At 36.1% G+C, this 6451-nt stretch overlaps 1 long non-coding RNA gene across 1 annotated transcript; it reads left to right on the top strand.

Annotated features, from left to right (window-relative positions):
* The first annotated feature begins 1193 nt into the window (after positions 1-1193).
* LOC309507488 lies at positions 1194-4049 on the top strand. Its single transcript, XR_014209159.1, has 3 exons — positions 1194-2159; positions 3947-3987; positions 4029-4049. It is a non-coding gene; the product is annotated as an uncharacterized lncRNA (long non-coding RNA).
* Positions 4050-6451: the final 2402 nt, after the last annotated feature.

Below are 6451 nucleotides of genomic sequence, written 5' to 3'. Positions count from 1 at the left end.
CAAATGATCGCTATCAATAAGCAAGGGATACCAAACTCATACATCCTATGCAATAAACACATTCAGATTATTTTTAAATGACAACATTCTGATGACACTAATTATTATTATTAGTTTTCTTTCCTTTTTTTCTTTATATATATTTATATATTTTTATAACCACCACAACAGCAGCTTATCATCCTCAAACTAATGGCCTGGATGAAAAGACCAACGACAACATTAAACGGTAAGTTTTATTATTGTATGTACCTAGGTCAGGAAAAGTTAAGGCACCCCCACCCACCCCCCATGACATTTTCACCCATCTTCCGCTTCAAGGCACCAAATAAGTTATAAATGCGTTCCTAAAAAGGCTTTCATACACCAAGTTTATAAGCCTTTTAAAAAAAAAAAACGTTCCCCCTCATGTTTCATTTTAGAGCCCTCAAGAAATTGGTTAACGACCAGCAGAATGACTGGGATGTCTATCTGGATGCCACCTTGTTTTCTTTAAGATCAAAGGTCCACACCACCACAAAACACTCCCCTTTTCTTTTAATGTATGGGAGAGAGGCAGTGTTCCCTGCAGAGATTCCTGTTGAAATGCCAGTGAGTGTGCTTATGGAGTCATTAATTTCAGCAATTTTGTCATACTTGCCTATGTCAGAAGAATTGTGCTTAAAGTAAATTTAACCTTGAAATAATTTCCAATGGGTACTGTAGTAGATGATGCAAAACTTTTATTATTATTTTTACAAAACTAATCATACAGTAAATATTGTTTTTATTATTAGTACGCTGGATTGATTAACTGTATTCAATTTTAAAATCATCTGTTATAAAACCTTTGATCTTAAACTGGTAATGATCATAATTTTTGGACCTTGTTCCACAACAGACAATAAGGGTCACTAATATTCCTAACAGTTTGTTGTGAATAGTAAACAACCATGTTGTTAGCAAAGGACCTCTTCTCATGCTACCATGGGCTTTTCATTACATACATGCACATGTGAAATTTTAAATAGTTAAAAATTGAATTTATATTGCTTCAATTATATTGCCTTGTTTTTTAGCTTTCCACCATCAGTCTCCCTGTGGAATCAAGTTTTAGTGATTATGTAGTTTCCGATAAAAAAAAGAGAGATGAGGCCAAAAAACAGGCAGAAGAAAACATTGGTAAACTTCTTGGATGTCGAGGTGAGTGCTGTTTTAATTCTGTAATACCGTAGTAATATTGTAATGTACAGTATGTCGTGTAGTACACCTCTGTAGATGCTATCTTCACTCCGAAAATTGTATTTAATCAAGTAAGAATATTCAAATATACAGAGGGGATAGAGAAGAAAATCATAGAGTAGAAAATAACTTGAACATACTGACATACTGATGCAAAAAGTAATGCAAGAATGATTTAATGTAATTTCAGAACAGGTCTGACATAGTATTTTTCATGGCGTTTATGTTGACATTTAGTACACTATGATATGATTGCCCAATGAATTCATATTTATCTTATTAATGTTAACAAATTTATAGGTAATGCAGAGGAGTACTGTGTGCTTTGCAGCATGCTGGAAGACGACCCCAACGAAAGCATGATTGAAATGGTATACAACTTATAATACACACACCCAAAAAGCAACAGTTTAACTTTATGTGCCATGTTTTTTTGTGTGTGTGTGGGTGTGTAGAATTTTGTTATTTAAATGATAAAACTTTTTTTTGTTATTTAAATCTTTCATATTTTTAGATTCTATATTGTTTTAGGTGTACTAATTTACAAATATATTCATCTCTTTTATTTTCAGGTACAGTGTGAGAGCTGCAGTAGATGGGCACATTTTAAATGTTGCAACTTCAACAGCCTTAATGTGTTTATGTGCAAAAAATGTGTGGTTTAGTTTGAGTGTATTTGCATTGATAACAGTCTGCAGCACAATGTGGTCTTATTTAGTTCATATTTATATTAATAACAAATTGTATTGTTTTACTTGTTTTGTATAATTGTGCCTTAATTTGATTAATTATCTCTTTTCTATATTGTTCTGCTTGATTATAAATTATTTCAATAACTATCTTATTTTCAATTTACATAATCAATTTACATTATCATCTGTTTTGGGGTAAGTTTGTAAGTTTGTAACATCTGTCCAGGGACTACAGGTTAAAAACTTGTATTTTGCTTTATTTCATACTGGTAGGACAATCTGATGGGGTATTTTGCTTTATTTCATACTGGTAGGACAATCTGATGGGGTATTTTGCTTTATTTCATACTGGTAGGACAATCTGATGGGGTATTTTGCTTTATTTCATACTGGTAGGACAATCTGATGAGGTATTTTGCTTTATTTCATACTGGTAGGACAATCTGATGAGGTATTTTGCTTTATTTCATACTGGTAGGACAATCTGATGGGGTATTTTGCTTTATTTCATACTGGTAGGACAATCTGATCAGGTATTTTGCACCGTAAAATCATCCTATCCGTTTATTTCATACTGGTAGAACAATCTGATGGGGTATTTTGCTTTATTTCATACTGGTAGGACAATCTGATGGGTAATTTTGCTTTATTTCATACTGGTAGGACAATCTGATGGGGTATTTTGCTTTATTTCATACTGTTAGGACAATCTGATGAGGTATTTTGCTTTATTTCATACTGGTAGGACAATCTGATGAGGTATTTTGCTTTATTTCATACTGGTAGGACAATCTGATGAGGTATTTTGCTTTATTTCATACTGGTAGGACAATCTGATGGGGTATTTTGCTTTATTTCATACTGGTAGGACAATCTGATGAGGTATTTTGCTTTATTTCATACTGGTAGGACAATCTGATCAGGTATTTTGCACCGTAAAATCATCCTATCCGTTTATTTCATACTGGTAGAACAATCTGATGGGGTATTTTGCTTTATTTCATACTGGTAGGACAATCTGATGGGTAATTTTGCTTTATTTCATACTGGTAGGACAATCTGATGAGGTATTTTGCTTTATTTCATACTGGTAGGACAATCTGATCAGGTATTTTGCACCGTAAAATCATCCTATCCGTTTATTTCATACTGGTAGAACAATCTGATGGGGTATTTTGCTTTATTTCATACTGGTAGGACAATCTGATGGGTAATTTTGCTTTATTTCATACTGGTAGGACAATCTGATCAGGTATTTTGCACCGTAAAATCATCCTATCCGTTTATTTCATACTGGTAGAACAATCTGATGGGGTATTTTGCTTTATTTCATACTGGTAGGACAATCTGATGGGTAATTTTGCTTTATTTCATACTGGTAGGACAATCTGATGAGGTATTTTGCTTTATTTCATACTGGTAGGACAATCTGATCAGGTATTTTGCACCGTAAAATCATCCTATCCGTTTATTTCATACTGGTAGAACAATCTGATGGGGTATTTTGCTTTATTTCATACTGGTAGGACAATCTGATGAGGTATTTTGCTTTATTTCATACTGGTAGGACAATCTGATGAGGTATTTTGCTTTATTTCATACTGGTAGGACAATCTGATCAGGTATTTTGCACCGTAAAATCATCCTATCCGTTTATTTCATACTGGTAGAACAATCTGATGGGGTATTTTGCTTTATTTCATACTGGTAGGACAATCTGATGGGTAATTTTGCTTTATTTCATACTGGTAGGACAAGCTGATGGGGTATTTTGCACTGTAAAATCATCCTACCTGTTTATTTCATACTGGTAGGACAATCTGATGGGGTATTTTGCTTTATTTCATACTGGTAGGACAATCTGATGAGGTATTTTGCTTTATTTCATACTGGTAGGACAATCTGATGAGGTATTTTGCTTTATTTCATACTGGTAGGACAATCTGATGAGGTATTTTGCTTTATTTCATACTGGTAGGACAATCTGATGAGGTATTTTGCTTTATTTCATACTGGTAGGACAATCTGATGAGGTATTTTGCTTTATTTCATACTGGTAGAACAATCTGATGAGGTATTTTGCTTTATTTCATACTGGTAGGACAATCTGATGAGGTATTTTGCACTGTAAAATCACCCTAACATAGCCTAATAAGAATCTTCGGCAAAGTAACACTGAATTATTTTATGTAGTCACAGACGCGAAGCAGAAACGCGCAGTAGGATTTTACGATGTGGTAGGATGAACCGATAGATATGGCTATAATTTTGCGCTACGGTAGGAAAATCTGACAAGGTAGGACAGATCGACAGAACACCGGTCGGCAGGCGTCAATGGCTGTTTCTCAAAACCAAGAATGCAAAGAACGGACTTGTGTTCTTGGGGAGAACGCTCTTGCTAGTTGTTCTTGGAAGAATGAACTCACAAGGTGACGAGCACACAGAACGCTTCTGACAGTTTGAGACGATGTGTTCTTGCTGGTATTGCGCAATAATACCCCCGCACAGACGCCGTCTGCAGTACCCAAACATAACGCGATTTAAATAACGGTTTAACTAACCCAAACATAACTCCTTCCTCGAACGCCGAAATGAATGCTGGGATATTTCTGCCGTCAAGTTCACACAAGTTACCAACCGATGCATCCTCTGTAAAATGGGCGTGTCAAGAACACTTCCGGGATTTTTAACCGTTCTTGCCAAAATGCAAACTTGTGTATTGGGACAGTACTTGGGCAGCGAATGATGACGTTTCACAAGTTCACAAGAACACAAGTACAGACAAGAACGCATATTGAGAAACGGCCAATGACTCGCAATACTACGGTGGCCGAGAGAGCTCAACGCGCTGCAACTGAAGAAAACACATGCAAATAGAAAAACACCTGCAAATTAAGAAAACATCTTCATCAGTTTCACAACACATGTGTGCTCCATATACTCACAACACAACCAAATACAGAAACGCGCTGCAAAAGTTCACAACACAAACAAATACAGAAACGCGCTGCAAATAGGACAGAACACAACGGAAATGTTTCCGGGGAACCCAATAAGTGACGGACCCGGCTGGGACGTGCTTACAGCTGTCTTATTATTATTAATTTTTTTTGCAAAACATACAGAGATGACACGTTTATGACATACAACTTTGTATACAATATACAAAATGTATTTACAATATGTTCAATGCATAGACGGTTCAATGTCATACGAATACTAAAAAGAACAATGAGCTGAAGACGAAAATAAATAAATAAATAAAAAAAGATAGAGAGAAAGAGGGAAAGACATTAATCTATACATCAGTTACATTGTACACATTTTATCATGTTATGTTAAAATAAGTTTCATAAGAAATGTTAGAATGCAGCTAGGGTCCAAATATGAGACGGCAAGTTTTAAAGTTGAGACACTCACACACAGATATAACGCATATTTTAAAAACTTTGTTGTATAAAATGTATATTTATTTGCAACAGTTATGTTAACAGCAATAATACTATATTTCTGGTAAGAACAGCTATTCAGCTGATGGACACGCGCTGCGTTGTCATGGGAACATCCCAGGTGAAAATAATGAGGGTTGTCTTTCGTTGCTCCCTTCATCAACATAATGGCACACAAGTGCCCCGCTCCCTCCAAAGTGCCCAATTCAAGGGCTCTGCCGTCTGCCCTTTTAAGAGAGTAGGGCATAGGTAAAGCTCACGAGATAACCACGTCCCAGCCGTCCGTCCGTCACTTATTGGGTTCCCCGGAAACATTTCCGTTGTGTTCTGTCCTATTTGCAGCGCGTTTCTGTATTTGTTTGTGTTGTGAACTTTTGCAGCGCGTTTCTGTATTTGGTTGTGTTGTGAACTTTTGCAGCGCGTTTCTGTATTTGGTTGTGTTGTGAGTATTTGGAGCAAACATGTGTTGTGAAACTGATGAAGATGTTTTCTTAATTTGCGGGTGTTTTTTCTATTTGCATGTGTTTTCTTCAGTTGCAGCGCGTTGAGCTCTCTCGGCCACCGTACACAATACCACATTTTTGTAATTCAAATACACACGATGTTCGCAGTGTTTTCCCCCACGCCGACTCCACCCTCGCCACGCCCCCAACTATGACTAGATGCCGAAGAAGAGTGTGAAACAGAATGAGGCACGCAGCGGTGAAATCCGGCTTTCATTAGCCGTATAATAAATGTTTAAACTGCACTTTGCCTCGCGTGTCCTTTTATGTTGCTTACCCCTTTTCCAACGAGCATTTTAAAAACAGGGGTTTGTTGTAACATCTTTGACAAAGATTGTTTTAGTAACTCAGTATAGCCTATGTATTTCTAATAATGTTTAAATGGTGTAATATTTGTGAATTTGATTATGTAGCCATCTTATCCATTTTCTTGCGAGTGCCGTCAAGATTACTCATGGTGCTGTGAACCTAATTCTATTCTCAGGATATTTTTATACCCTACATTATAATCGTTTAAATATTGATTGCAAAGGATGGAAATCGACCCAAACAATCTGTAAGATAGTTTAAATGTGCCTTATCCATC

Source organism: Leuciscus leuciscus (assembly GCF_965113295.1).
Source record: "Leuciscus leuciscus genome assembly, chromosome: 10".
NCBI classification, from domain to species: domain Eukaryota; kingdom Metazoa; phylum Chordata; class Actinopteri; order Cypriniformes; family Leuciscidae; genus Leuciscus; species Leuciscus leuciscus.
The sequence above is the reverse complement of the archived record's forward strand: the minus strand, read 5'-3'. Positions and strand labels throughout refer to the sequence as shown.